General features: G+C 45.8%; 1 pseudogene; it reads left to right on the top strand.

Annotated features, from left to right (window-relative positions):
• The first annotated feature begins 3,445 nt into the window (after positions 1-3,445).
• LOC125526908 (putative ripening-related protein 7 pseudogene) lies at positions 3,446-3,874 on the top strand (annotated as a pseudogene).
• The last annotated feature ends 2,126 nt before the right edge of the window (positions 3,875-6,000 follow it).

Raw genomic sequence — 6,000 nt, 5'->3', positions numbered from 1 at the left:
ACTACAATTATGACCCGGTGCCATCAATATTTGTAAACCGGCAATGATAAACCGGCAAGTTTTACATTCTTAAACCGGCAAGTTCTACATTCTTAAACCGGCAAAGTTCTACATTCTTAAACCGACTGAAGATCAGATGAGTATTTCAAAGACCAATATTTTTGTTAAGTATTGGGAGCTGAGTCAAAGAAGTTATTCTTCACAAATATTTCTTTGTGACAAATCAATGTCAGCAAATTGATTATGAAGTTAGCCTATTGACCTGGATTTTTCTAGAAGGAAATGACAAGGATTCAAAGATGCTCAGGATCAGTTTAACATGGATAAATCCAAATTAAACTGGGGGCTAATGTCAGGGATATACCCCGCGGTATGACCCGGCTGGAGTTGTAAACTAGCTGGGACTTGGTAAATCGGCGGGTGGTAAACCGACGGAGAGTTAAGACAGAGAGTCAAGACAGATGGCTAAGAAAGACGGTAAACCGGCGGGTGTTAAACCGACAGAGTTAAGACAGATGGTAGCACCGGCAGGTGTTAAGTCAATCGTAACCCGGCAGACAATGTTAAACCGGCAGACAATGTTAAACCGGCAGACGTTAAGAAGCCCAGGAAGGGAAGTCAAAATAGTTTAAGTCTTAGTGCGAGATGGACTCTACATGTAACCCGCCCCTTTAACTTATATAAGGAGGGGCAGGGCTCCCCAAAGAGGGACAAGAAAGAAACAATCTCTAGGGCTAGACACAACTAGAGGAGAGCCGGTTTACGGCGACTCCCTCGTGATGATAATGAGATCTAGCCTCAAACAGCATGTAGGGTTGTTACCGGATGATATTTCCTGGGGCCTGAAGCTGTCTAAACCCTTGTCTTGTGTTGCGTCTCTCGATTCCGCTCAACCCCTCTCAAGCTACCACATAGATGCGTTGGCCTCACGACTAAGTCCTGACACTAAGGACATCTGACGTGTTAATTCCACGACGCTTTCCCCGTGCAATAATTGCTTTAGTTCTTATACGCTTGTACCCAGTTATTGGTGCACTGCTCCGTGGCTGGAAGATGGAAACCACATAAATCAATAAAAAAATGGAAAATAAACTCTGTTATGTATAGGAAGAACATAAAAACTTCCTGAGCATGTGCACACCTATGTTTGATGCTCTTCATTCCCATGAGATGCAAGGTCGTCATGACTTGATCCAACAGGTCCATCGTGTTTTGACTTATGACTTGTCCTAGCCATCTATTTTCTGCTGCATATTTAAAGGACAAACAGTGAGATTCATCATAAAAAACACATTAGAAATGATTCTGAAAGAACTCTATATCATCCAACAAAATTTGTTTGACTAAATTCTTACTAAACTAAGCAAACAACAACTTACAAAAAGTGGGCAATGAAAAGGGTTGTAAACTATCTGATTTTCACTATATTACAACTATCCTATAATTGGCCCTATTACCCTCCCTCTACATGTCCTATAAAATCTGAAACAAATCAAGGCACCTAGAAAAAAAGTCACAGAATGAATTCTCGTGAAATGATTAAAACTGTCCTAGAAATAGCCCTATTAACCTCCCTCTACTGGATTACTTCCTACCTCACACACACACACACACAAAAATCACATGTGCATTTTCCATTGCTAAATCATTACTGTCCTGCACTAAAATCAAAACACACCGTCAACCCACCTTAGTAGGCGACACATGAACCATATCAGGCAAGTCACTCACAAAAACAAGGGCAACATTAACATGGGAGAGGCATTACTGTCCTACACTAAACCAAAAACACACTTTCAAAACACCTTCATAGGCGACACGTGAACCATGTCAGGCAAGTCACTCACAATACAGGGGCAACATTGACATGAGAGAAGCATTACTGTCCTACACTAAATCAAAAACACACTGTCAAAACACCTGCGCAGGCAACATATCAACCATATCAGGCAAGTCACTCACAAAACAAGGGCAACATTGACATGGGAGAAGCATTATTCTCGTACACTAAATCAAAAACACTGTCAAAACACCTGCGTAGGCAACACATGAACCATATTCAGGCAAGTAAGTCGCCCATCAGGATCAACCTCAACATCTACAACACCAGAAATCTACAGCCCCAAGGCTTGCCTTTGAAACCTACGAATCCTAGTTCACCAGTAGCCTAGGAACACGAAATGACCCGTGTCGTCGTCCATCTCCAAATTAACGAGTGCTCCAATCAATTTCTACCATCTGCTACTCGATTTCATCAACTTAGTCAAATGTGGAGGAGCGCATCGACCCGCCCCGATTCGGCACCTCTGCAACAACCGCACGATGGCTGCACGCGCGCCGTTTCTCCTCTGTCCGCGGCGGAGCGGCAGAGCGCATCGATTTAGACAACCTAAATGCGGAGGACCGGAAGAGATCGATGGGCATACCAGGGATTCGCCGCGATTTTTCCCCTCTGTGCCAACAGAACAACGGCCGCGCACGCCGTTCCTCCTCTGCCGCGTCTCTGGTACTGCTCCTTCCGACGCGGCCTGCAGCGCGTCGTCCCTCCTCGGTCGCGTCTTCGCCACTGCACCGCCTTCCTTCACGCCGCGCCCGCTGTCCCGCCCTCGCTCCGGCGGAACACAACCGCCGAATCGCCGACACGCCGCCGGCTGCTCTCGCGCTAGAATTGGGGGATGGGTTGGGGGGATTGGAACGAGATCCGCTCCGCTGCGCTCGGGGGCAGTTTCGAATGGGAGGGATGGAAGTGGAGAGGAACAGGAGAGGGGAGGCGAGACGCAACCGCACTGAGCACCAACGGGTCTCGACCACGAAGCCACGACCAGGGGACACCTGGCGCGCGCATCGACGGTTTCACCTGTTTCCACTTGAAACGCGCGTGACCGCGAGATCTGGATCGGACGGCGCGCAAGCCCGAATGCTTTGTAAGACAGATTAGCACCCGACCACTTTTTAGGATTTAGGAATAAAAATATGGCCAACCCATGTTTAAAACACTCCGCAAACGATTTGAGCGAGTGTTTCTTTTTGTTTACCGCGTCGACACACAACACTCGGTGAAAAAGGCAATTCCAGTAGGGCGTGGTGTAGTCCAAAACAAGAAAGTGGAACCGAAACATGAGATAAACTTGGGCTTACCGTTTACCAATATAGTACTATGGCAACTATACGAAATTGGGTTGTTGTAGTTGTACCTGTATGGAAGTTAATTACCGGTCGAAAGAATTGGTGACATCGGGATAGAAGCACTAATTTGTCTGCAGTCTTTGGACCATATTCTTGGACGAGACACACGAGGCCAGCATGCACATGCGTAAGTACGTACGTCCCTCGCTTTGTTTGCAGGCTGCAGCAGGAGCGTATATAAACTAGCTCCAACCAACAGCCTTGAGAAAGCAAAGCGCACAGGGCAGGCCAACTAGACGCAAGCACCTCCACATTTACCATGGCGAGCACCACCAACGCCGCGGTGATTTTCTGCGTTGTTCTAGTTTTCCTGCAGGTGTCGTGCGTCTTTTCCAGGCACCCCACGGAAGGTAAGTTCGAGCTTCGACAGAACGTCCCGGCGGTGATGACAGTGAACGGCTTCCAGGAAGGAGAGGGGGGCGGCGGGCCGGCGTCTTGCGACGGCCAGTACCACAGCGACGATGAGTTTGTGGTGTCGCTGTCCTCGGAGTGGTACGCAGGCGGGGCACGGTGCGGCAGGTCGATCCGCATCGTCGACTTCACCAATCTTGGCATGAACGCCAAGGTCGTCGACGAGTGCGCCGGCTGCGACAACGAGGTGGGCGCCTCGTCCCATATCTGGAAGAACTTCAATCTTGACACCAGCCAAGGTGAGGTCAACATCAGATGGTCCGACCTGGACTTTTAATAAACTGCAGAAAAGAATGCATGGGGTCACTCGATCGTTCAGCTCCAGCTCGTGACGATATTGATGTTCACGGAGTATTTGCTTTCAAGTTTCAGCTTTCAAGTGTGTAATAACTGGGATATGCATAAATCCCTTAATGTGTCAGCGTCGTTTATTGGTTTCCCGGCCGTCTACGAGGCAGAAGTCACTGAATAATAATGTGATAACCTACATGCGTACATGCATGTATATGTGGGTAATTTCTATACTTATTCGTGAACGTTAATGAACGTAAGTTTGTAAGTGTGCAAGTCAGACTAAGGTGATCTCATCTCGCTGTCCCCTATGAGGCTATGAGCACTGCATACCTAGGGCATCTCATGCCTTAAAACGCCCGCAAACGTTCAGGCTGACGCGTCCAGATCTTTTTTGCCGCCCAACGTGGTGGCACAAACATTCGCGGACGCATTCGGGTTCCAAATTCCCGCAGACCAGACGCTAGGTCAGGGGAGGTTTACGAGAAGAGGCGGTGGACAAGATGACACAGAAGGGCTTCATCGACAATAAGGAGGAAGCACATGTCAATTGCCATGACATCAAGGAGGAAAAGATGGCAGAGAGGTTTGACATCTTGATGGTGGCGACGGAGAAAAAGATCAACCTCATAAATCAAAAGACAAAGCTCGATGAAAAGAAGACCAACCTCGAAGAGAGGAGGGTTGAGCCGCTGCCGCTTCGAAGGAAACCAAAATGTTGGCCATCAAGATGGATGAGTTTGATCCTGATGTGGCAAAGGTCGTGCAAGCCGTCCTTGAAAAGATGTTCAAGCACTTCTGATAGAGGTAGCGCGGGCAGATGCTGCAGAAGAGCCAGCGACTGAGTGACGAGGGGGGAGGAACATACAACTTGTCTGGGTGGGCAAATTTACACGGACCGGAACTTCTATGACGGGGCGCATGTAAAAGCTAATGAACATTCGTTGTACTTTGGTTGTAAAGATTGCATACGGATGCACTTTTATTGGCTCATAACATTTCTATTAATCAAATTTGGATTTTCCTAAATTGCAATCATTTTGAATTTCATGAATATTTTTTGAAACTCGTGAATTATCCAAAATTTTATTTTTTGTACACCTGACCATTTTGATTTTTTTACAGCTTTAATGAACATTTACAAATTTAATGGACACTGCATGATCGGTGGGCCCCTTCCCTGCCAAATTCCAATTATAGACTTCCACATTTGCGCGTTCCCATCCCGTAACCCCCCTTGACCCGTAATCCCCCGTAGCTGTAGCAAAACTCACATAACAGGCACGGGAGAGCAGAAAGCTGAAACGATTGTTTTGTACCCCCATACCAGTCTACTCTCTTATCTAGATCATTCAGTTTGTGTCAAGATTCGTGCTATCCACAAATGTCATAGACACTGAAAAGCAGAAAGCTGAAACAACTCCTCAGTTAAAATTTGCAGATCAACTATACACAAGGGTCACTATTTGTATAAAATATTTCTGATTTTTTTTATGAAAGATGAATTTGTCAAATTTCAAACTCTGAATGAATTGTATCATTTATAAAAATTAATGTTGTCTTAAAAAAATCTGAAACTCTGTTGCACATGATAGTACTTGTGTGATGTTGATTTGCAAAGTTTCAAGCTTAAATATTCTTTTTTTTCAACCAGATCCTCTTTCCATTAATTGCTCAATGGAAAGATAACAAAGTTCTTTTAATTGTGAAAAACAAGAGAGATTTTCTTGCATTAACTTTTATGCAAGAATGGACGGGGAGGATAGAGGGTACAGTCGTTTGCCTTGCGGCTGTAATTCTTCTTGTCCCCTGGTTCTATTCCATGATCCCCTTCTTGCTGATTCCCGGATTAAAAAAAATTGGTGTTGAACCTAGCTATTAGCTACTTGTTGTAATAGCTAGAGAGGAAGTGATGTGTGACAAAAAAAACTTGGGTCGCCTGAACAGCCGCTCCATGTTTTGTATTGCCATAGGCCAATTCTCTATCTAGTTGACTGTACAATGTATGAAAATGAAATCGCGCTTGGGAGATGATGCGACCTGATCTGGTTTGGCCACGGATTGAGTCTGAGTCTCTCACTGATTTACTAACTAATCCCTATATCTATCGTG

The sequence above is a fragment of the Triticum urartu genome, chromosome 3A, assembly GCF_056163025.1.
Source record: "Triticum urartu cultivar PI428250 chromosome 3A, HENAU_Tu73, whole genome shotgun sequence".
NCBI lineage: Eukaryota > Viridiplantae > Streptophyta > Magnoliopsida > Poales > Poaceae > Triticum > Triticum urartu.
This window is presented reverse-complemented; position numbering and strand designations above follow the sequence as displayed.